Source organism: Diceros bicornis (assembly GCF_020826845.1).
Source record: "Diceros bicornis minor isolate mBicDic1 chromosome 13 unlocalized genomic scaffold, mDicBic1.mat.cur SUPER_13_unloc_1, whole genome shotgun sequence".
NCBI lineage: Eukaryota > Metazoa > Chordata > Mammalia > Perissodactyla > Rhinocerotidae > Diceros > Diceros bicornis.
The window spans coordinates 9912060-9936794 of NW_026690866.1; the positions used below are offsets into that span (position 1 = coordinate 9912060).

At 43.4% G+C, this 24735-nt stretch overlaps 1 long non-coding RNA gene across 1 annotated transcript in view; it reads left to right on the forward strand.

Moving 5' to 3' along the window:
• LOC131401712 (uncharacterized) overlaps window positions 1-24735 on the forward strand; it is a 100721-nt gene that overhangs the window by 3977 nt on the left and 72009 nt on the right. The window lies entirely within an intron of this gene.

Here is a 24735-nt window from a genome sequence, read left to right on the forward strand (position 1 = left end):
TTGGTGTGTGTGGGAGGGGATGACATCAAGGACACCTTCCTGGATAAGGAACAAATTCCAGCCAACTGTGAGGACAGGCAAGTCCTGAATGGAGTGGGAAGGAAGGAGGGTTCCCGAGTGAGCACAGACCCCAGACCAGATCCTCAATCCACACAAGTCCCTGACAGGGTTCCCCACCTAAGTTCTGTCTGCATCCTGTCCTTCCTCCCAGAAATTAAAAGTCATCAGGAGGATCCAGCTGCTCCAGCAGGCTGCAAGTGCGTATGACCTGGAGCCCAAAGAGCGAAATGGGGCCTGGTTCCAGGCCATGGAGCCCATCAGTGTCCATGAGAGGTGAGGGGGACAGGAGTTGGGTGAGGGCAGGGCAGACTCTCTCTGATGGCCAGCTCCAGAGCCTGTGGCCTGGCTCGCTAATCAGCCTCAGGACTCATAGCGTGGTGACCCATGGGGCACTGGGACTCAGCTGCTGGCACGCTCTGGGAGGGGCACCTGAGGTGTGGCTCCTGGTAGCTCACAGGTCCACTCTGTCCTGTAGCTACTGGGTCTCCTGCTAGCTGGAGTCTGCACACCAGAAGGTGAGCAAAATGCGGCTCTTCAAGAGAAAGAGGAACCGGACATCATCCAGTTTAGGGCCGAGTGAGTGTTGGGACCAGCAGCAACTCAATCCAGGAGCTCAGTACAGCTTCTGGCTAAGCATGGGCCTGGATCCCAGCTCCACTGCTGACCAGGCCTGGGACAGGCTGCTCCCCTCTCCTCTCTGGGATTCAGTTGCCTCCTCTGAAATGGGTGATGCTAAATGATGCCTCCTGCATCAGGGACAAATGAGATGCTGTTGATGGACTGAGCACTCTGCATAGGGTTTGGATCAGAGTGCAGGGGGGCAGGGAGGCGTGCCATGAATCTCAAGGAGGGACCCCAAAATAGTCTGTTTCTTCTCTTCCGCCACCATGCCCTTGGCGATGAGCTGTCACACTCTGGAGACCACAAGTGCAGCTCCTCCTGACCAGCAGGGACACTGGCGCCCTCGGGGTGCACCGGGCCAGCTCTTCCCACCCTGAGTGAAGGAGGACATCCTAAGACTTTCCCTGGTTGCCCCTAAAGCCCCAGAGGGAGGGAACCACCCCCTCCAACTCCCTGAAATCTGCACCCCAGCGACTGTTAACCCATTGGGGAGGAGTGATATTATTTCTTTAGTAGTAAATGGTAGATTTGACTCTTACATTATATCCTGTTTCTGTCACAGCCTGGGTGTTGTGGTGTGGTTCTTTCACTTCTTATGCTCATGTAAATGAGACACAGAATCTCGCTTTCCTCCTTGAATTAAGAACTTGTGTATGCTCACAGCTTATTGTATGTGGCAGAAGGGAGGAGGGCCAGCCTCCTCCCTGGCTACTGAATGAAACCCTCACGTCCCCCTTCCTCAGAGGATAGGTGCATTTCTATGTGGGTCACCTGGGCCAGGAGCAGAGACAGCCCCACTGATCTCCCTGGATATAGAGGTTGGAGGGACTTTCCCAGTCAGAGCAATAACCACTGAAATGTGGGTGTCTTTCAAATAGCACCTACCAGGACCATGTCCTTCCCCAGGACAGTGGCTGTCTTTCTACAGCTTTCCAGGAAGAATGAATGTTTTTTGCTTCTCTTGCTGAGGTTTCTTTGATCAGATATTGGAACTTGCCATTTTCTAACCAGTCTCTGGATTTGCATCAACACTAAATGAGAAATAAATGAAAAAAGATAGATGTTTGCATGTGTAACAGACAACGACAGAGGAAGACCATGTGCAGATGGACTAAGGGCCCACAGGACATCCCCATCAGGCCGCCTCTAGGGCTCCCTATTCACCCTTTGCCTAGATTGGAATCGTCCTGTGATCCTGGCCCATGCTCTTGGAAGTCCTTTTCCCGCTTGTTTCATATCCAGAGGGAAAGATTCATGATGCACCTTTTAAACCTACAACAGGACTTTGTCCCATAAACCTCACTGCTCCCTGTGAACTAGGATTTCCAGCATCCCTGCACAGCTTTCTATGATTCTATTTGGGCAAAAATTCCCTAGAAGGCCCCTAGCCTTTCTGTCAGGTACACCGTAGCCATTCCTCCCCAGCTGGGCCTGATGGATCAGGGGTAAGCTCTGGTTTGCCAAGACAAGAGACCTTAATCCTGTCCACTGAATGACCCACACCGTCCCTTGCTGCCCTGGGTGACATCTGGGCCCATGTGATTCTGAGGTCCCTGGTCTCAGACAATCACTAGTTTACACACTCAATCGTGTTGTTACTGACTTGTCCCAAAGCGGCAGCTGGGCCTGAGGGAATAGAGCACGTAGCCCCTGGGAGAGCTGTGTTCTTTTCCCCAGTCTCTGCTCTGGTTATATGGATTTGTGTTACAGGGATGTGAAACTTTCCTGTTGGGAGTTTTGAAAGATGAGGCAGGAGACGGGCAGGTATAGAAGTGGGTCCAGCAGGGGAATGCCACCAATCTTAGACACCACAGACACAACCTTACCAATTAAAATAGTGAAATGCTCCCCAGGTGGGTGGTTAAAAGACACTGCTCAGAGCTCATGCCAAGAACCCACCCGACGACCTGGAGCTAAAGGGTTACCACCCGGCATTTTGAACATCATGCCCTGGAAACACCCTGTAAGACAAGGGTCATTGTCTTGAATTCCTTGGTATCTCTTCCCCCTCCTTTCTGAAGGCTGCAAGTGTCACCCAGGGAGACCTTTTCAGTTCAGCCAGAAGCAGAGTAGAAATCCTAGTTCCCACAGCCCAGGCCCTTCCTTTCAAGGCACTGCCATCCAGGAAAGAAAGAATTCACACATCCATGTAGACCACACAAACAGACACACTCATATCCCACCCAAATCCCAAGATGCATGAACTACTAAGAGATTAAAAGTGACTTCAGAAACAGATCAACCAATTGCAAAAGAAGAGTTTCATTAAGATCCTGACTCAAATAAAATGTAAAACCAGGAAATAACCTTCACAAAACTGAGAGACATTAGATACTGACTAGATAGTTGATTATCCGAATGACATTTTTATTTTTGTATGTGATAACGTTATTGTGTTTGTGTTAAAAAAATCCCTCACCTGTAAGAGAAACTGAAATATTTACAGCTGAAATGATGTGCTCTCAGCCATCTCCTCTGGTTAATTCTTGGGGTCTTGGTGTGAGGATAAACAAAGTCAGATGGTATAAGATTTGACAATGTTCGAAGCAAGTAACAGGGTCACAGAGAATTATTTTTCTGTACTCTGAGTTTTAGAGATTTTTGAAAACCTTCAGAACACAATTTTGATTAAAACAGTATACTTGGTGTCCACATTACACTGTTACAAATTAAAACATCACAAATATAAAGGAATACTTCTCCTTGCTGACCTAAGGAAGTTATCTCTCAGTCTGGCTTCTGTGAATGACCTGATGATGCCACCAAATATTCACTTATCACATGTTTGTTGAGTAATTCCTATGTGCTCTGTGCTGTGTGCAAGGCGAACACATTTCCATGACTCTGGATCTAGTCTGGGAAGGAAGGCAATGAGCCTGTTGCAGGGTTCTCTAAGTGGAAAATAATGCCCCCAGGGGTTATGCTCATTCTTGAGATTCCAAAATCAAAGCTACACAAGTTTGCCAGGTAACAGATAAGAGATACTTAATTCATGATATAGAAATCACCTATGTCTGAATTACCATGTGACCATGAAGAGAAAGACTGATGGATTTTACGTTATAATTAGATGCAAAATAATCGTACTGCTGGCCAAGTGGTTAAGTTTGGCATGTTCTGCTTTGGTGGCCCACGTTCAGTTACTAGGCATGGACCTACAATACTCATTAGTAGCCATGCCGTGATGGTGACCCACACAAAAAGTAGAGGAAGATTGGCAACAAATGTTAGCTCAGGGTAAATCTTTCTCAGAAAAAAAAAAAAAAATTAGATGCAAAATCATAATAAAAATTTATGGAATCGGATTTAATATGCATTCAAAGACAAATCTCATTCTAGTAGATATCATCACTTCATTGAGTGTAAGTTCTAGAAAAAACAAATGTAAGTACAAAACACTAATTCCTCAGCTTCATTTATCCTATCAATTTTAATATAAAAAGGAGAAAACTCATGGTAAAGAAAAATTGAGGTTTACCATGAAAGGTCAAGATCATGATGGACGTTACAAAGAGATGCTGTGAGAGTCAAGCCTGTCTAATGGGGAATTTCTCAACGGCACCACTCACCTTTTCTTCAGCACCAATGTTGCTTTCCTCACTGTTTTCAGGATGCCTTTCTTGGCTCCTTGCTCTGTCTGCCTCCCCGGCAATCTCGTCTGTTCTCGAGACCACAGTCAGTCTCTCCCATGCTTTTCTTCACATTCTGTGTCTGTCTCCTGATTTCTCTAGAAGATGCCTGTTGCCTGCAGAGGGTCTGTGAGCGACCCAAACCCATTCCTGGACTCATCTCTGCCCAATATGTACAGCGAGCCAGTGTGGGATCAGGGCTGGTGTGCAGATCCCTCGGCCCCTGCATGGTCCAGGAATTCACATGGACCAAACTGTGTGACTGTTTTCAAGGTATTTGCGACTCCAAAGAACTTAAGAGTTCTCCTTCACTGCTGCAGGCTTGGACTCCCTGCAGTCTGCTGTATCCACAGACATGCTGCGGCTTCCCCAGGGTCTGCTCCCACTGACTGCACCTGACCTCACCGCCAGGATGGGAAGTTATTCCAGCAACTGACCTCTGGAATATGCAGCTGCTTAGGTTTCAGGGTGCATAGATCTTCAGTTTTCTGATTGGAAATAGTTTCATGGTCTCACCGTTTCCACTATGAAGTTGGGGAATATTTTTGGAGCTTTCTCTTTCAAAACAAAATAAAATGGGAAATTTGAACAAAATGGAGGATGAAGACTACCATCCATGGAGAATGTTCTCAGCTCACGTGGATATTCCACCCTCCTTCTCTACCTGGACACATGTGTCTCAAATCACACTGTGCATCACAATCATTGGAGAGTTTTTAAGACTCAGATTGCTGGATCTCAAACCAAGTAGGTCTGGGGAAGGAATAGAGAATTTTCATTTCTAAGAGGTGATGATCAGCTGCTGGTACAGGGACCACACATGGAGAATAGGATTCAGTAACATCATCAAGCTGATGTGAGACAATGACAGAAAGCTCAAGGTCATTATCCAGTGTCAAATCCAGACCAACTTCCCTCAGCCATCTTGCTTCAGGACGTTCCTCTCCTCCGCTCTCTGTCATGGTCAAATACACACATGCTGGTGTCCCACAGCACACTGTTATTGGGACACAGAGTTCCAAGGACTCCAGATCTCCTTTCACTGCCTCATCTCTAATGAAATTATTCACTACTCCATCCTTAGTCATTCACTTCCACACCCTGATCCTATCTTCCCCCAAAATTCTCCTGCTCACCAGTCAGTAATTCACAAACACCATATTCCCACCACAAATTTCCACATTTCCAGTTTTTACACAACGAAATCTACTTTAAATAACCGTTCTTCAATAAACTAGATTACTCCCGTAGGAATATCTTCACAAGCCTCTTACTTTTCTTCTCCTAATCCTTTCTAGTAATCTCAGATTCACAGTCCATCATTTCAATCATCCACTGACCATACTACCAGATACTTTATTGCCATCATATCCACCCTGCACACTTCAGATAATTTCAAATACCTGCCATGTCATGTTGACACTTGCACTGAACAGAGAATGCACCAGGAGCCTGTGGATCCCAACAGAGTATCAACAGCAACCAATGGACCTATATGCATTTCTCTAATGCTTCCTGAATGCTCTGCTCATTTTTTCCATTTCTTGAGTTCTATAAATCTCTATATTCCGACCTCCTCCATATTTCACAGATAAATTGTTAACCACCAGAAAAGAACTATTTCATTCTCTAGTCATCAGATCTACAAATATTCCTCATAAGGAATTCATTTATCACACCTTTTATGTTGTTATATCCAAAGAAATTGATTTTTTGGCTGAAACCACTCTGATTTTTATCTTACCCTTCCATTTCAATGACATTATGCCCTCAATATTTGTTGTGCTTTCCATAACTTCCCTACTGGAATCATCCCTCAAGTTTCAAATATGCACAAATCTCTACCATCTACAAACTAATCTCTCAGCCAGCGTTCCTAATAGTCCTCACCCTCCACGCCCCTCCTCTCCTCCTCCTGCCAGGGATCCATTGTGAAAAGTTCACATACATCCCAATGCCTCTGTTTCCACAGTGCCCACCCAATCCTATCCCCATTCTGTGGATGCTTCTCTTGCTAACCTCACAAGCCGTGACTCTTACTAATCCACTGGGGACTTTTCATGATTTTTCTGACATGCTCTGCAGTAGCACATGACATTTCGGACTCCAATGTCCTTTTAAAAGACCATTTGTCCTTGGGATCCACCACCCTACACTGTCCCGTTTTTGCCTGTCTAAACTTCCTGAGCAACTTCCTGGCTTCTCTTTATTAACATCCCACAATGACTGATGCTTCCCAAAAGTCAGCATTGCTCTGACACCTGTTCCCCATCTTCACCCTCCTTCTGGGGCAACCCCATCCATTTCCCTGGCTTCAAATACCACTAATGAGCCAAACATGTCCAAAGAATAAGCAGAGACCTAACTCTGAACCCCAGACCCATTTATCTACCTTCACATTCACCACATCAGTGATAACTCACAGTGACCAGGTCCCAAGTTGAACAAGCCACTTCCCCAAATAATTTGCTTCTCTCTCAGTGTCCCCAAACTCCCTTATTTTTGGTAATAACCTGTCTAGCCCTGGATGTCACCCTGGACACCCTGCCACCCCACACTCACATATCAATGAACCATCCATTCACCCTTCTGAATCTACCTACAGGTTATCCACGTCTGATTTATTTCTAATCACCTTTCAGACCTCATACAAAATATCACTTCCAGACAGTGAACACTCCTGCTCCAGTAACCTAAATTACAAAACTCCATTTTTCCTCTTTGTTGATTTTTATTCTATTTAGTTATATGTGCATTATTATCTATTTCTTTCAAGATTGAGTTTTTTCTCACTAAATTAGATATTCCATGAAGACGAGAGTAACGTGGATTTTCCAAATTTTCCCACAATAGTGTTCACATATGGCTTTGCACACAAAGAGAGCTCACATATATTATGTGTACAATATATAATTTATATTCATATACATATAAAATTCAAACACTAAAACTTTGTTTCATGTAATATTTTAAATCCATCCACTTAACTATTCTTTTTTTTTTCCCCGAGGAAGGTCAGCCCTGAGCTAACATCCATGCTAATCCTCCTGTTTTTGCTGAGGAAGACCGGCTCTGAGCTAACATCTATTGCCAGACCAACTCCATTTTTTCCCCAAAGCCCCAGCAGATAATTTTATGTCATAGTTGCACATCCTTCTAGTTGCGTTATGTGAGACTCGGCCTCAGCATGGCTGGAGAAGCCCACATGGGGTTCCGTACCACAGTCGCCAGCAGCGGAGCACACACACTTAACCACTAAGCCACGGGACCGGCCACTCCACTTAACTACTCTTATGCAAAGATACCACCTTTAGGTGCTACACTGCAATAAATTAGCAGGAGTAGCTTAAGATTCCAAATCCTTTCTCCTCATAATCCAATCATGGGATTCTGGTCACAATGATCTGTTTAAAATGCAAAACTGATCAGTTTATCTTAACTTTTAAATCCTCCATTTCTGTCTTCAGCACATATTTCTCCTGTTGTCTTATCATAATTATTAATATTACCCTTTTCATTCCCTGATATGTTCCAGTTTGGAGGGAAAACTATTTGGTCATTCTATTTTTAGAGCACCTACTACATGCAAAGCTCTGGTGTAAAACCTGTGATCTACAAAATAACTAAATAGACTCACTGCCCCTGTTTGATTTAGTCTTAGTGGGAGGAAAGAGATCATAAATGGCAAAGGATGTATAACATGCCATGTAGAAATTACTGCTGTGATGAACAATAAGGCAGAGAGTGAGAGTTGGAGCTTGAGCGCATTTTCAAATTACTTGTGTGTGTGTGTGTGTGTGTGTGTTTGCACGTGCTCATGCCTGCTGCCTGGATGGGATTAGTTGCGTCCTCCTGGGGATTAGGGGAGCCTCCTATGCCTCGGGAAAGTTCCTCCATGTGCACTTAATATGCAATTTATTATCCATGTGTATTAGTCAGGATTCTCTAGAGAAATACAACCATAGAATATATATAAACATATAGAAGTGGAAATTTATTGTAAGAATTGGCTCACAAGGTTATGGAGGTTGAGAAGTCCCACAATATGCCATCTGCAAGCTGGAGAACCAGAAAAACCAGTGATATAATTCAGTCAAATTCTGAAGGTCTGAGAACCAGGACCTCTGATGTCCAAGTGCAGGAAAAGATGGACATTCCAGCTCAGGAAGAGACAATGAATTCAATCTTTCTTTGTTTTTTTTCTACTGAGCCCTCAACAGATTTGATGATACCCACCCATTCTAGTGAGGGTGAGTTTGTTTATGTAGACCATGGAATCAAATGATAATGTCTTCCAGAAACATTCTCACAGACACACCCAACAATAATGCTTCAAAGTCTATCTGGGCACCCCTGTGTCTAGTCAAGTTGACAGCTAAAATTAACCATCACATCATGGCTCTATCCAAACAAGATCAACAGAGATATCACAATGTGACCTATGTCATTTAAATTTTCCAGAACATATGTTAAAGTAAGTAAATACAAACAGATGAAACCGGCGGATTTTATAACATTTTCTTTAACTCAAGAAATATAAATATTATCATTTCAAAATGCAGTCCACATCAGTGCAAAGAACAAGAAACTCAGGTTTCCCGCCCCCTCTGTCTTGCTTGTGAATTTTAATGAATACTGGCTCCTCATAAATCTTAATATGATCCAATATATAATATTCTCCCATCTATTTGAGCTTTATTGCATCAAAAGCAAATCATTTTCTCATTGTCAAACTGCTCTGCTATCTCTTTTTTTATAAATTAAAACGATATATTGTGTTTATGTTAGAACTGAAATTAAGAATTTAAGTAATTAAGAAGGAATTGATTCCAGCAAAGGCTGGTTTACTAAAATGGAAGACAGTTCATGAGCAAATCTCCCAAGAAAACCATAGGGCCAATGGCATTGGAAATTTCAGGGTAGAATTAAAAGACACATGGGGTGTGATTAAAAGGAGAGTAGAGAGAATGTGGGGAGGAATTGATATCAGAAGTGAAAATACACAAGCATGTTTCAAGTTGATGAAAGACATCAATCCACAGATTGAATTAATTCAACATTCCCTAAGCAGAGTGACTACACAGTAAATATTAATGAACTAAACTATGGTCTAAAAACCAAAGTTAATGTAAAGTATTTTAGGGACAAGAGAGGCCAAATAAGCAAGAAAAAGGCTAATTGGTCATTTCTAACTATAAAGAAAATAAGATAGACATCCACAGAGCAGCATTTTTAAAATGCTAAAAGAAATCTCATGTCAAACCAGAATTCTACATCGAGCAACAATAGTGTCCCAAATAAAGATGTCCCAGAAAATCTTAAAGTGAAACTTTTCATTGTTAGCAGCCTTGAATTAGACAAAATACTGCAGTGAGTTGTCACATCCAAAGGAAAATTAACCCAGCTTGAAAACCAGGAATGCAGGAAGGACTGAAGAGGAAAGGAAAGGATAATTTATAAATAAATATAAATGAACTTTATTTCGGGAAGTAATTCTAGAAATCTCTCATGGAGATTAAAATATATGTAGCATGAAATGCATGAAAACAGTAATACAAATGTCAGGAAGGTTAAAAATAGAATTGAAAGTGTTGAAGGTATTAGCATTTGGGGGAGATGGTAAAAGTAATTATTCATATTAGACTGTATTAAGGATTCAGAATTTAACCATTAGTGCAATTAAAGATTTCTATATGATTCCAAGTAATAAGTTTATAGAGGAAATAACAGAATAACAAAAGAGTTAAATCAACATCAGTGAAGTAAAGTAAAGGAACATTAATTATTCAGGTCAAAGGGAAGGGAAAGAGTAAGACGGTTGAAATAATTACAAGTTTACTGGTAATTACATGAGATGTAAATGCACAAAATACTAATTTCTTGTTAATGGCTGTGTGATATATTCTAGAGAATTGTTAATAAATATTTTGGACATTCTTTCATTGATAAACGTTTACACAGTCTCTATTTTTTCCTATTAAAACATAAGTGGTTTGGACATTTTTGTACATATAAACTTCCATTCCCATTTTTAGAGAAAGTATCATTAGTGGAAGAAAAAGGAAACATTAAAGTGTTGATAGAAACTGCAAATACCACCTCCCCACACAATTTTATTAAATGTTTTCATACCAACAGTAGCTGACAGTGTCAATAACCCAACATTTTTTTTTTTAGGTATAAATCTTTAGGAATCTCTCAAATCCCATTGATAAGAGACAGGATGTCTCCCCTGGATTATCCACAGATTGGATTATCCACTCCTTTCCTCAATAAAAGGGGAATCAGAGGCAGAAGTCCTTGCATTTTCCAGCATTCCACGGGCTGTCTGCACATCAGGAGTGGTGTGAGCAGGACAACTCTGAAGCCATGGAGAAACCTGCATCAGCCTGTTTTCCAAGCCAGTCTATTCTGGTGAGCGTGGAATCCATATGGACAGCAAGAATGTCCATTTGTAAACTTTGTCCTTCTGTGAAACCTCTTTAAGTGAGCTGGCAGTAGCTCTTAAAACAAGAAGATACCTTATTGAAAGTTGTTTCCTAGGTGTTAATGTTTGTTAAGTAATAATCAAGGTGTTGTACTTTTCTGTATATGGACCTTCCTTGGGATAATAGGCCAGACATTTGTTTTGTTTTGTTTTTAACCAAAAACATCACTGGGAAGTGGAAGTAGTATTCATCTCTGCACTGTTGACATTGTTCTTGTCTCTGGAAAATCTTTTACCTACAATGTGATTGGTCTTTTTAAAAAAACATTCAGTTCTGTGCTCAAATATCACCTCATCAGTTAGTCCTTCCCTAATCTCTGCATCATCTAATTGTAGGTGGGCCGGCCCCCCTGACGTAGCGGTTAAGTGCTCACGCTCTGCTGCCGGTGGCCCAGGTTCAGGTCCTGGGAAAGCACCAACGCACCACTTGTCAGGTCATGCTGTGTCTGCGTCTCATATGAAGTTGAGGAAGATGGGCACAGATGATAACACAGGGTAAGTCTTCCTCAGCACAAAAAAGAGGAGGATTGGTATGGATGTTAGCTCAGGGCTGATCTTCCTCACAAAATAAATAAATAAATGAAATAATTGTAGGTAATTTCTTTCCCTTTATCCCTCCTTACGGTTCTTCCTCCATCCCTCCCTCTCTCTCTGTATCTCTGCGTAGCCCTTACTGTTTATTACAGGATCTAATTATACCTAAAACTATATTAGACATTCATCCGTCTCTTTATTAACTCATTCCTCTCACCAAGATTAAAATAAACAGGGGAAGTGAATTTTTATGTTAAATTCTGGATCATGGATTTTAGTACATAACTTGGCTTATAATAGGTGCTCTATAAATGGGAGGATCAAATAATTTTCCCTCCAAACTGGGACAAGTTGGAGAGTGAAAGGGATGGTATAAATGATTATGGCAGGACAACAGGGATGAAGTCAGATGTATGACTTCACTTTTAAAAAAGATCTGAAAACAGAAATGAGAGGTTGTAAAGGAAAGGTGCACTGATTAGTTTTACATTTTAAATAGATTACTGTGGCTAGAGTCTTAGAATGAATTACAGACAGAAAGGATTTGCAATCTTAGTGATAATTTATTGCCGTATACCACCAAAGAGATTCTATCCTTGTATAACTGTAGTTGAGTGAAATTGTTTGAAAGCTTTAGAAAGTACTTTTTGGAGTTTGAATAATTTCTTTCAATAAATATGTTGGGCACCTTCTAAGGGCAAAGCAGTGAGTGAATACGGCAGTGGAAAACATTACAGTCCACATCAGTCTTCACTTCTTGGAGTATCCAATTTAGTGAGAAAAACAGTATGAGAGAAATAAATGATAATACACATACAATTAAAAACTTTAAAAATTAACAGAGAAAATGACATTAATTTTGATGGCGGGATAAGGAAAGGTCACTCTGTGGAAATGGTATTTTGTAGGAAATCTGAAAGGTGCTCAAGAATTATTCAAAATTGGAGAATCTTTAGGTGGATTCAGGAGGGTAGATGGATGGTTCACTGATATATGAGTGTGAGGTGGCAGGATGTCCAGAATGACACTCAGGTGTAGACAGGATATCAGTACAAACAAGTGAGATTAGGGGACCCTGAGATATGGGTGATTATTTGGAGAACTGGTTGGTTCAACTTGGGACCTGCTAACTGTGAGCTGAGTCATCGAGTTATCACCGATGTGGTGAGTGGGCAGATGGGTATTGGGATCTCAGGGTTGAAGCCAGGTCTATGTTGATTCTATGAGCATTTCGAGTTCATTACTGGTATTTGAAGCCAGGGAAATGGATGGGATGGCCTAGAAGAGGGTGTGGATGTGGAACCAATGTGAGAGCAGGATTGACTTCTAAGAAGCGTCTATTGTGTTAAGTCAGATGGTGGAGCCCAGGTTAACAGGGAGGAGTAGGAGGAGAGAGGAAGAGTCAGGAGAGGAAAAATGGTTATTTACAGTGGCTAGAACTATGTGATGGGAATATGGCATGTGTGAGTTATTTATTTATGAACAGGAGATTATTTGAGTGAAGGTGGCACTTGGGTGTGCAAGTGAAATGAGCATCAAATTGCTGAGAGGAACGTGATTTCATTAGAGATGAGGCACTAAATTGCTATGCTCTGGGCACACAACCATCTAGTCTTCATAGTCCTTTCTGTCCTTGACTCATATCTGCTTGATGTCCCAGGACCTAGTTCTCAATGTGTGGTGCCTGTGCCAGCAGCATCAGCAGCATCTGGGAACACTTAGAAGTGCAAATTCTTGGCCCTCCCCAGGTCTACTTGGGTTGATGTCCAGCAATCAGTGTTTTAACAATCCTCCAAATGATTGTGAGGCACAGGGCAGTTTGAGAGATACTTCTCCAGGATACAGGAGGGTGGAAGATCCAAATGAGGTGAGAAAATTCTCCATGGCTGGCAGTCTGCATTCCACATTTTATTCAAATTTCATATTTCATTTTGTTTTCAAAGGGAAAGCTCAAAAGAAATATGATGCCCCAGACGTCAGAGAAGAAAAGACAGGTCCATTTAGCCAAGACCAAGCAGAGACATCGTGAAAGGTCTGCACTTCCTATAAGTGCATTTTAGGAGGTCAGTTTCCTGGCTGTATTTTCAAGAGGACAGTTACAAGGATAACTTCCCACCCTGGCAATGAAGTCAGGTAGAGTCAACGGGAGGAGACCTTGCAGAAGCCCCAGCAAGTCTGTGCACACAGGAGACTGCAGGGACTCCAGTCCTGCAGCAGTGAAGGAGAACTTTTAAGTACTTTTGATAGCACAACTACCTTAAATATAATTGCACCTGGTGGTCCAGGTGAATCCCTAGGCTGTGTTGGTGCCTGGTCTCTAAACCCCAGACTCAAGCCCACTGCCCCACGGTCTGCAGACTGGGCAGAGATAATCTCAGGAGTGGGTCTCAGTCTCCCCCACCCACTCTACAGACAGCCTGTAACTTATGGAGAGATCCTCAGACAGAGTCAGAAAGTGAAAAAAGCAAGGGAGACTGGCTGAGGTCCTGAGGGCAGAGAGGTTTTCCAAGGAGGCAGAGAGAAAGGAGCCAAGAAGGATGTTCTGAGACCCGATGGAAAATAGGAGAAGGTCATGCTGAAGAAGCCAAGAAGTGTGGCCCCAGAGAAGTGGTTCCCCATGAACAGCCCCCAGTTTCACTCACCTCATTTAATATTACTCTCTCTACTTGCTCTGGACTGTGATGCTTTGTCATTTTATAATTGCACTTTATTAAACTCTTTTGAGAGACATAAATGTGAAGAGTAGACTGTTGTGTGGGTGAGAGATCGCATTTCATGTGACAGGAAAGAAGATCTTTACGTGTCCCGGTATACTGCAATTTCTGCTTATCATGATTTTTCTTCACTTTTATATTAAAGGTAATTTGGCCTCAGGGATCATTTAGTATTTTTAGTTATATTTTTTTAGAATACTTGCACTCAGGAAAAGATGATACCAATTGTAAAGAGCTTTTTTTTAACCTTAAATTAATTTGATTTCATAAAAGTTTTATTTCACTAAGCTTGCCTTTATATCTCATTCTAACATATGTTGCATCATTTTTTTGCCAAATGCTAGCTCAAATACAAGGAATTTTCTGGACTTTCTTGAAGACCTTTGATAGAGAAGTCTTAGCAGTCATGAGGAAGGAAGCCCCTTTCAGAGGATCAAAGAGTGACTGAGAAACATAAGGGCAGAGAGTGAGTGGAGGTGGACAGCTGTGCCTTGTGCCTCCTGACAATGGCCTCTGGATTTAACACAGTGATGGCTCCCTCCCAGAGCCCACAGCTTTGGTGTGGAGCTGACTGCTCCCTAGGACTAGGGTGTTCTAATTCCTCATTGTGAGCTAATCTGCATATTCCAACCCCCAGATGTCCTAGGACAGGGGGTGTCAAATGGCCCTCTCTGACCCTACAGGATCCAGGCACAGGCCCCTTAATGGAACAGGAAGAGGATCTGGGTATACACGGGGTTATTACCTGCCAGACCTGAAGTTATGGGGAGTGGAGCTGAGTGAGGTCACAGTGTAGGAGCCGCTGACGGGGTCTGAGGCCATCTGGGAGGAGAGAAGAGTAAGGGTCGCCATGAGGGATGGTCAGGCCAAGACCTGCACCCTCATTTGTATGCTGCATCTGTGTGCTTGGTCACAATCTACTCCTCAAGTCTCATTAACATGAGCTGATTTCTTCCCTCATTGCATCTTTTCTTCCCTCGTATATTCTGTTAAACTGTTTTAGGTTAACGTCAGTTGGGTTTTTGCTCCCATACCTCTAAATTATTCCTGACGAATTTGTAGATGTAGACCATGATTTCAGTGAGTTACATTGAAAAATGAAAGTGTTCACATGTGATAATTGCAGACCTGAGAAATTTAAATGATGGCATCGGGCGTGGTCCGTGATCCTCAGGACATCCATATAAGCCACGTGATAATCAGAATTTTTAAGACAAGGTACTATTAGGATTTGATGGTTTGAGTGAGAACAAAGGGGAGCCCTACAATTGATTCACAGTTTATCAACAGCAGAGAATCCTCCCTCACCTCTTCCAGCTCCTGGTGGTACCTGCTTCCCTGTCTTGTGGCAGCAGATCTCCAATCTCTGCCTACGTCTTTCATGTGATCTTCTTCCCTCCATGTCTCTGTGTCGTCTCTTCTTCTTATAAGGATACCAGTCATTGAATTTAGGGCCCACCCTAAATCCAGAATGAGTTCATCTACGGATCTTTAATCACATCTGCAAAGACCCTGTTTCCAAATAAGATCACATTCTAAGGTTCTGGGTGAACTTGAATCTTTGGGAGACGTTATTCAACCGACTACATCCTCTACCCTCTAGTTGAGGTTGGGAGCTGGCTCAGGCAGACCAGAATGTTAACGATATCGGAGGAGTTGTTTCCACCAACAATATTGGAGTTGTTTTCCTCAAAAGTACGTGATTCAATGTAATAAACTTAAAAATCATAATTATTTGAAATCGTGATAGTGATTCTTAAATCATATGGAAGAGAAATTTTACAAAATGAAAGAAGAATTTTTGAGAACCAACCACCAAACAAAATAAACATGAAAGAGAAAAAGGGCAAAGGGACGTATCAAAACATCTCCCTAGTTCTGTTAACAAATCGGCAAATTAAGGTACTCACAGAACCAGTCTATCCACTGAAGCAACCGTTCAGTTGGACAAAACTGACAGAATTAAGTGTTTCAGAACTGGGAAATATAATAAAAAACTTACAGCATCCAGAGGAGTGATTAATGAGGGAAAACGTGGCTGAATTTGGGTAAGAAAGCACTGTGTTGTTTTTGCTTAATGCCTACCCGCTGCCATTCTCTGGTACAGCGGAGGATGTGAAGATGGGAGCCAAGAATCCTTGCATGGCTCCCTCGAGCCAGGAGACAAATACTAACCTGCTTCTTAAAATAGGGTGATTATGTGACTGGGGGGTAGTGATCTGACTTTTGGGTCCCTGAAGGACCAGCACAGAAGTTGACAGGTATTTCTCCCCCTCAGAGTGGAGGGACTTTCCAAGTGGTGTCATTGTCTGATGAAACATTTAAAGACCTATGCTACTGGTAGATGCCTGGGCAATTGGCTGGGGCAGGAGAGAGACATAAAAATCTGGAAAGGAGGCATCTGAGGAGGAAGTTTTTTGGGGAATGAAAGCTTAGAATGGCCACTGCATCTACCAGGGAAGCTGGAGTGCAATGTGCACGCCCAGGATTGGATGGGTGTTCAGACAAGACCTGAGAAGACCTGGGCTTGCACCTCTGGCAGATTTGTGGGTCCCATGCAGGTAGGGGGTGAAGTCTAAGGAAGAGCTACAGGGGACCAGATGCAAAGACTGGAGAGATTTTAATTTTTTCTTTTTTTAAAATGTATTGTTTTGGATTCTTGCATTTAAAGGAATCCCTGTCAGGTCGCTTGCTCATTGTTAAGATAACTGAAAAGTGATTTCAGTGACCACACACATCAAAGAAAATAGTCTTTGCAAAAATCGTTTGAAAAGTCGGTAAACAAAAGGATGATTGCAGCTCATAAAAAGCCACAACAGCAAAACCTAGAGAGCAGGAGAATCTGATTCTCACAACGACCACATTGTAATACGCAAAATGTCCAGTTACCACTACAAAATTACAAATGATATGAAGGTACAGGAAAGTATAGCCAGTTCATATGGAATAGAATGAAAATTGACAGAAGTTTTTCCTGAGGAAGCCCAGGCATTGGACTCATGAGAATAAGACTTTAAAACAACTCTCTTATATATGCTCAAAGGGCTAATGGAAAGTAGGGACAAAGGACCCAGGAAAATAAAGAGAATGATGTCTCAATTCACAGAGAATATCAATAAACAGATAGAAACTGTAAAAAGAACCGAAGAGAAATAATTGAGTATTACCCCTGCACTTCGCCCATCTCCAACCTTTTACTTCCTGTCTGTACAGATTTGCCCATATTTGACATTCCATGTAAATGGAATCATGTAATAAGTGGTCTTCTTTGACTACTTGCTTTCACTTAACAGGTCTTCAAGGTGCATCCATGGTGTTGCACGTGTCCTTCATATCTTTATGGCTGAAGAACATACAATGTACAGAAATACGGATCACCTTGTGTTTATACATTCATTAGATGATGGATATTGGGGCTACTCTGGTCCACCTTTTGCTTGTCCAACTCTCACCTTCAGAGCCCAACATCAATGTCTCGCATCACTCTTCAGTATTCATTGCCATCCAGTCTGCTCAGGTCTGCTTAGGCACTAGGTCTTCTCAATGTAAACACTGTTGGATCCCTTAGCAAGGGCCCTAAAATGCAGAGGTTGGGACGGGTAGTGGCCACAACGCTGAAGATTGCCAAGTCCAACACATGCTGTCTAGAGCTGCAACTTTAACATAAAAAAATTAGAGTGGAAATTCCCAAGGTTGCTGACACAAGTGGTCTCCAGTGGTTACTCTTAAAACACTTAAAGTACAGGGCCTCCTAGTAGACATCTGTCATCCTTCTTGGTTTCTCAGCCCCTGAACCCCTATCCTATGTTTGAGGGCTTCCCTCACTTTATGATCCTGTGGGGAGACAACACCAGCTTCCAGATTTAAAAGCAGAAAATGCCAGACACGTCCATTTGCATCCTCCCCGCTGCAACCAGGGCACAGTTCTGTGGATCAGATGCACCCATGAAGACTGACCCAGGAGGTGGGACCTACGCTCTGATGAGGATGGATTTGGACAACAGTTAATAGAAGCAGCCGCAGCGGGGCTCCAGTCCGTCCCCGTCCTCCCAGAGGCTCCGTGATCCATCACCTTATCAATCCTTCTGTTGCATACAATCAAGAGCCCTGAAAGAGAGCCTGGCGCTGGTGTTGGAAGTGGGGAGACGTCAGGAGGGGTCCACTGTTCTCATTCCAGCCTTGGTCTAGGCTGGGGCCCTCTTCCCAGACCCCCGGTCAGCCAGCGTGGTCACTGGCCCCCAGTGACCCTCCCCACGGGCTGGGTCCGCGGGCTCAGCGGGGGTCAGAGGCTACACCCCCAGGGTCAGTCCCCGCAGCGGACATCGACGCCAGACTCCACGGAGCCATCACGTCCAGAGGATGCAGCCGTGGGGACATGCGCGTCCTCGTCATGGGCGGAGGACATGCCGCTGTCCGGCCAGCCTGCCCTGCGCCGTGGGTAGCGGTGGGGCCGGAGGAACGGGGAGGATGGCAGCGGGGACCGGGTCCACGACCCTCCGGGGGGTCGCTCAGGGCAGCTCGGACGCGTGGAAGGCTCAGGGTTCCGCGTCCACTGCCCCATCTAGCGTGGTCGCCTTCATTCTCCGCCATCCGCGACTTCGCTTCCTTCTGCGGCGCGGCCAACAATCTCTCTTCTCTGGGCCGCCCGCGACCTCTCAGCTTTTCCCAGCGGCCCCTCGGCTCCGCTCTCTCCGCCGCCTCTCGCCGCTTTTCGTCTGGGCTAGGCTCCTCCAACCAGGCTTCGGGCCCTTCCGCCTGGCCTCCACTGTGTCTTCACATCTTCGGCTCTTTCCGTTTATCTTCGTCTCTCTCCGCCTGGTTTTGGCTCCCGCCGCCTCTCCCCACGATTCCTTGGCTCAGCGGTTCGAGTTCGTCTCTCTCCATCTGGTTTCGGCTTTCTACAATTTCACTGTCACAGTTCGGCTCTTTCCCACCAAGTCCCGGGCTCCGCTGGGCTCTCTCTGTCTGCCAAGGTCCTCTTGTACGTGGGTGGAGGTGGTTCAAATTCCTCCCTCTTCACTGTGGTATGGAAGTGTCACTTTCTCTACATCCTAATACATCAACATATTAAGCAAAGAGTAAATGTTCCTAATCTGATAAATAAAAACAAGAATCGTGGTGTTTTACTTATTTTTCCTTTGGTGGGCGAAGTTGAGAATCATCTCTTATACTGAGAGCATTCTGTATTTTCTGTGAACTGTTCTTCGCCATTTGTCCATTTCTCCAACGGATTCTTGGTCTTTTTTGGTTGGTAAGAGTTCCTTAATATTAATAAATTAGCTTTTTGTGATGAGTTGCCAACATTCTCCTCTTTTCCTTTTTTTGTCTATGCCTCTAGTTGTTGCTGCCATGCAGATATTTTGAAAGGAAATCAAACGTGTTGATTTCGTTTCTTGTTTTATGTTATACTTTTAAAAGAACATCATTTCTCTGAGATTATATATAAAATACTTATCCTTTGGTTTTCTCTAGGACTTTCACAGTTTTAATATTTACATTTAAATCTATGATAATCTCTATTCCACAGAACAACTGAGGGTTCCAACATGATTTTTTTGTTAACCATTCGTTTTTTCTTTCTTGCCTTAGCACACCACCCGCACCCACTTTATTGGGAAAAATGTTCAGGCATGGAGATAATTTGAAAGAGTTGTACCCCTCAACAGTCATGTGTTGAACCCCTAATCCCTAGTACCTCTTATTGTAACTTTATTTGGAGGTTCTGACTTAAAAGAAAGTAACTGAGATAAAATAGGGCAATTAGGATGGACCCTAATCCAATGTGATCAGTGTCCTTATAAGATGAGATTAGGACACTCACACCAAGAGACGCCAGGGGCACGCATGCACAGAAGGATGACCACGTGAAGCAGCAGCAAGAGCATAGTCATCTGGTAGTCAAGGAGAGAGGACTCAGGAGAAACCAATCCTGCAGGCACCTTGATCTTGGACTACCAGCCTCCAGAATTATGAGAAAGTAAATTTCTGCTGTTTAAGCCACCCCATCTGTGGTACTTTACTAGGGCAGCCCTAATGAAGACAGTCCACACTTATATTCCATCAGTTACGATTTACTATGTTTACTTTGCCACCTCCATCCATTTATCACCCAAGAATCCATCTCTGTTTAATGCATTTTGAAATAGGTTGCAGATAGCAGTAGACTTCACTCCTAAACATGTTAGCATACATAGTCATTAAAGTTCAAAATTTGACTGAGGCTGGAGGATCTTCCCAAGTGGCTCACTGAATGGTGAGCACTTGGTGCTGACAAGCTGGTTCCTCTCCACATGGACCTCTCCACAGGCCTACTTGAGCGTCCTCATGGCATGGTGTATGGCTTCCCCTAGAGAGGGCGCAATCTAAGAGACCAAGGAGGAAGCTTCAGTGTGTTTTAAGATGTAGCCTCAGATGTGAGACCCTGTCATTTCTGCAGCACTGTATTGATCACTTGGGTTCATGACAATTCACAGCTAATTGAATGTGGGAGGAGACTGCACAGGGCATAAACACAGGTGGAACGCACCATTGGTGGCTATCTTGGCTGCTAGCCTACACACCCACCTTTCCTCCAGGCCAACTCTCCTCATCAGCCCAGAATGCCTTTTCTTCTGCTCCAGCTCACCCTTGAGAACCTGGTTTGATTGGAGCTGTTTGGGGCCTCTGGAGTTCATTGCTGTGTTTCGGACAACGTGGAAGTTCTCATCTTTCCCTTTACTCTTGCTCCTCTCCCCTCTCTATCCTTCTCAGCCTCTCCCCCAGCTCCAGCCTTCCTTGGCTCCTAGTGATTCTTTTAGCAGTAGAGGATATTCTGAAGGTCAGCAGGATGTGCAACAGATAAGAGGGGTTTGCTGGAGAAGGAAATGTTGGGGGAAAGTTTGCTTCCTGGGCTCCTGTCACCTTCTGTAGAAGGGGAGCTTGGGAGTTGTTGGTGGCTTGTCAGGACAACTTCTGTGTTCCTTATTCTGAGACTGGGTCCTTCACATTCCCCAGGGCAGGGGATATTAGATGGGGCTCCATCTATCCACTACAGTTGGGGACAGAGACACCTACACAGCCAGAGGAAACTGAGGAGCTGCCAGCTGGGGCTCAGAATGTTCCTTGTGTTTGGGATTAGGGAGGACTCACCACAGGGGCCGTCGTCTCCTGTTGGGAGGGACTTGAGGGACTTGCATTGTGGGATCCTCTCATTTGTGTTGAGTACTGCTTGCTGATGCTTCTATAGACTCTTATCTTTTGATAATGGGAAGAGAAGGAGTTTTCTTTTTCTGTACCCTAATAATTTAATAAGGATCTAGCCATTTCTTTTATTTTAAAAAATAGAATTTATTATATGAACTCTATGTAAAGCAAACTGACAAGCCTTCTCTAATAATACCTGTGACTTAAAGAGCTCAGTAATAACTTTTACAGTCTCCCAGTTGACAATTCACATCATTCTTGTTATATGATATACACCTTTTCATTCTTTTTTCTGAATTCCTTCTCTTTCCAGCTGACTTTGTAGAAGTATATGTTTCCCGTTGTTGCAGATTGTGTTCTTCAGGAAGCAAATGCTGAGATGGAGTTAGGATTGCAAAAGGTTTAAGAAAACTTTTGGCAACCTAAGGGCCCATCAAGGGGAGAGTAGATAAAGAAGATGTGGTATATATACAGAATGGAATACTACTCAGCCATAAGAAACAATGAAATCCAGCCATTTGTGACAACATTGATGGACATTGATGATGTTATGCAAAGTGAAATAAGTCAGAAGGAGAAGGTCAAATACTGTATGATCTCACTCATTATGTAGTAGATAATAACAACAACAAACAAACACATAGAGACATTGATTGGATTGGTGATTACCAGAGGGGGCGGGGGAGGGAAGAGGGTGAAAGGGATGATTCAGCACATGTGTGTGGTGATGAGTTGTAATTAGTATTTGGGTGGTGAACATGATATAATCTATGCAGAAATAGAAGTATAATGATGTACACCTGAAATTTATACAATGTTATAAACTAAAATTACTGCAATAAACAAAAAAATAAAAAAAAAACAAAAAAAGAATCCTTTTGCACTCCTAACTCCTGTGAAAGTAACGAGCCGCAGGATTGGGCCAGGGGAACAGCAGAACGTTATACACACCTACCAAAGTCTCCCCCAGTCTTATGGGGCCCTGCAAAGCAAAAACTGCCCTTTAGAGGAGTCCATGTTGGGCAGAAATTCTAGACCCTTGTACCGCCACCTTGCTCAGTCATTGCGTGTGGGCAACCTCAAGAAGAGAAAAACCCAACGAAAGAGTGACCTGGGCTTGAAAGCCAAAGCAGAGTCTGAAAAGATGACAGCAGGACACCGTCAGCTAATCACACGCCCGGCAATTGGGCAAGTCCTTTCTTGAATGCTGCGTGTCCATGTAAGCCACGTGTGTGTCTGAACCTCCCTCACAGACTGGCATGGCACCTTGCATATAGCCCTTGCACTAGTAAAGATTGGTTGGTTGCTAAGAGTATGAACTTCACTATTTATTACAACCAACCCTGCTGTGTCAACGTGTCACTGCCCAAACACACCTAGTATTACCTCCTGATGTGGTCAGATCTGAGTGTGGGAAGAAAAATTAACAAATCCACCTGGCCCCATGATCCACATGCTGAAATCTCACAGCAAAATCACAGATGAAATACCTTTCCCAATACCATATGTTGTATAGTTGAGTTGAGGAATTTCTTTCCCTAATTCCAGAATATCGATTTTCCTCTTATATTGCTGTAGACATAACAAGATCAACTCCCCCACCTCCACTGGCCACTAAAGGAATAAAGAGAGATCATGAAGACAGAGAATTAGAGACAGCAGCATAGGAGAGATCAACCATTTTACAAACCAGAATGTGGATAGAGACGTGGCAATTAATATGGCAGAACATAGAAAGCTGAAGCCCAAGTTCTAGAGTGGAGAAAGCCAGCAAGAAACAAGCTGATTCCTATTGCAGAACTCTCATGAGCTCAGAAATGAGGTCCCTGATCTTCTGAACCGGGAGAGACTGAAAACGCAAAACAGCTGTGAGTCTTTAAAAGACGCATTTGAGCCCAGTGATCTGCCTCACTCCAGGAGCCCAGGTCACAACCCACTGACACCTTGAAAGAATACCAGAGTGAAAGGTTACTCCTGAGGTTAAACTTGACCTCAGGGACACCAAAAAACATAAAGGCAAAGAGTAGAGCTGGAAGAAAGCTGAGGAATCACCCAAAAAGATAAATGAGAAGCAGTTGAGCAAAGAAAATTAGAATATCAACCTGGAGGTCAAATATCTAATTAGGTGTTTCAAGACAAACGAAAACAATGGCAATGGTGGGAAGAAATGATCAAATAATCTAGCAAACATTCCACAAGCCAAGACTACACATTTCCAGGTCTAAAAGACCACAAATATCCAGAACAATGAATGAAAAAAACACATCACCATTAAAGAAACAACAATTTAAAAACCTTCCTATAGAAGCACCAGGCCAGACAGGTTTACCATCAAATTCTACCAAACATTCCAGGAACCAGAGAGGTAGTTTTCTGAGGATCTGTTTGACACTTACGTTGGAGAACCTGGCGTGTTGCCTAGTGAGACTCTGGTGACTGCTTTTCTGGAGGTGTGGAGACTGGGTTACTCTTTGCTGGGGATACTCATATCTCGTCTGAGGAGTCAAGAGACAAGCTGGGGTTTGTGTTGGTGAAAATGGTGTGGTATTTGTTGGCGCTCATTTCTTCTTGGTGTATAGTGTGTTGTAAGTTGCTTTTTGGGGTTTCCAACATCTCTAATCTGGCAGGAATATGGGGGATCAGTTGCTGAAGCTTCCATCATTTTATGGAGCCCTCATGATGTTGGGGATAACTGGGAGGCATGAGACTGAGGTTCCTGTTGTCTCTGGTGCTTGGAGGCTGGAGGACCACTGCTTGTATGGGGCTCCCACTTTTCAAGTGTTGGCGTGACAGGGAGGGGTCACTGGATGGAGGGCCATTGTCTCTAATTCAGGGAGAGGATTGGGATAATTGCATGGGATTCCACTTATCTTTAGTCAGGGGGCTCTGGAGGAGTCTTTATAGATCTCCTTTTTTCTGGTGCTGCGGGAGAGTAGAAGTCTCACATTCTGGGTCTGCCTTTGTCTGTATTGTTGGCATAGACAAGGTGGGTCACTGGGCTGGGGCTTCCCATTCTCTAGTGTTGAGGAGCAGCTAAGGGTGTGACTTATGGGGCTGCTGTCATTTCCAGAATTGGAAGTGACTAGGGAGTGCTTGCTGGAGTCCCATAATTTCTAGTTTTGGGGGAATGGAGGTCTTGATGCTCAGACCCCAGCATTTGTGTTTGTGGATGACAGTTGTTATCTGGGGTCTGGTTGCCTCTAGTTTGGGAAGGAACTGGTGGTGTGTCGCTAGGGCTTCTGTCACATCTGCTGTTGGATGCAGATTGTGAGCACCATTTGCTGGGGCTCCATAATCTCTAGTCTTGGGGGGTGGAGTAAGATTCCCTTGGAGGGGCTTCCATCATCTCTAGTTTTCGGGTTCCAGTTCAACGTGTTTTTAAAAGCATTTTACTTTGAAAATATTTAGACTTACATAAAAGTTGTAAAAGTATACAGGATTGTTTTATTCAGTCAATATTCATTATATTTACGTACATTTTGTTTCCTGCTGATGATCATTCCAGCAT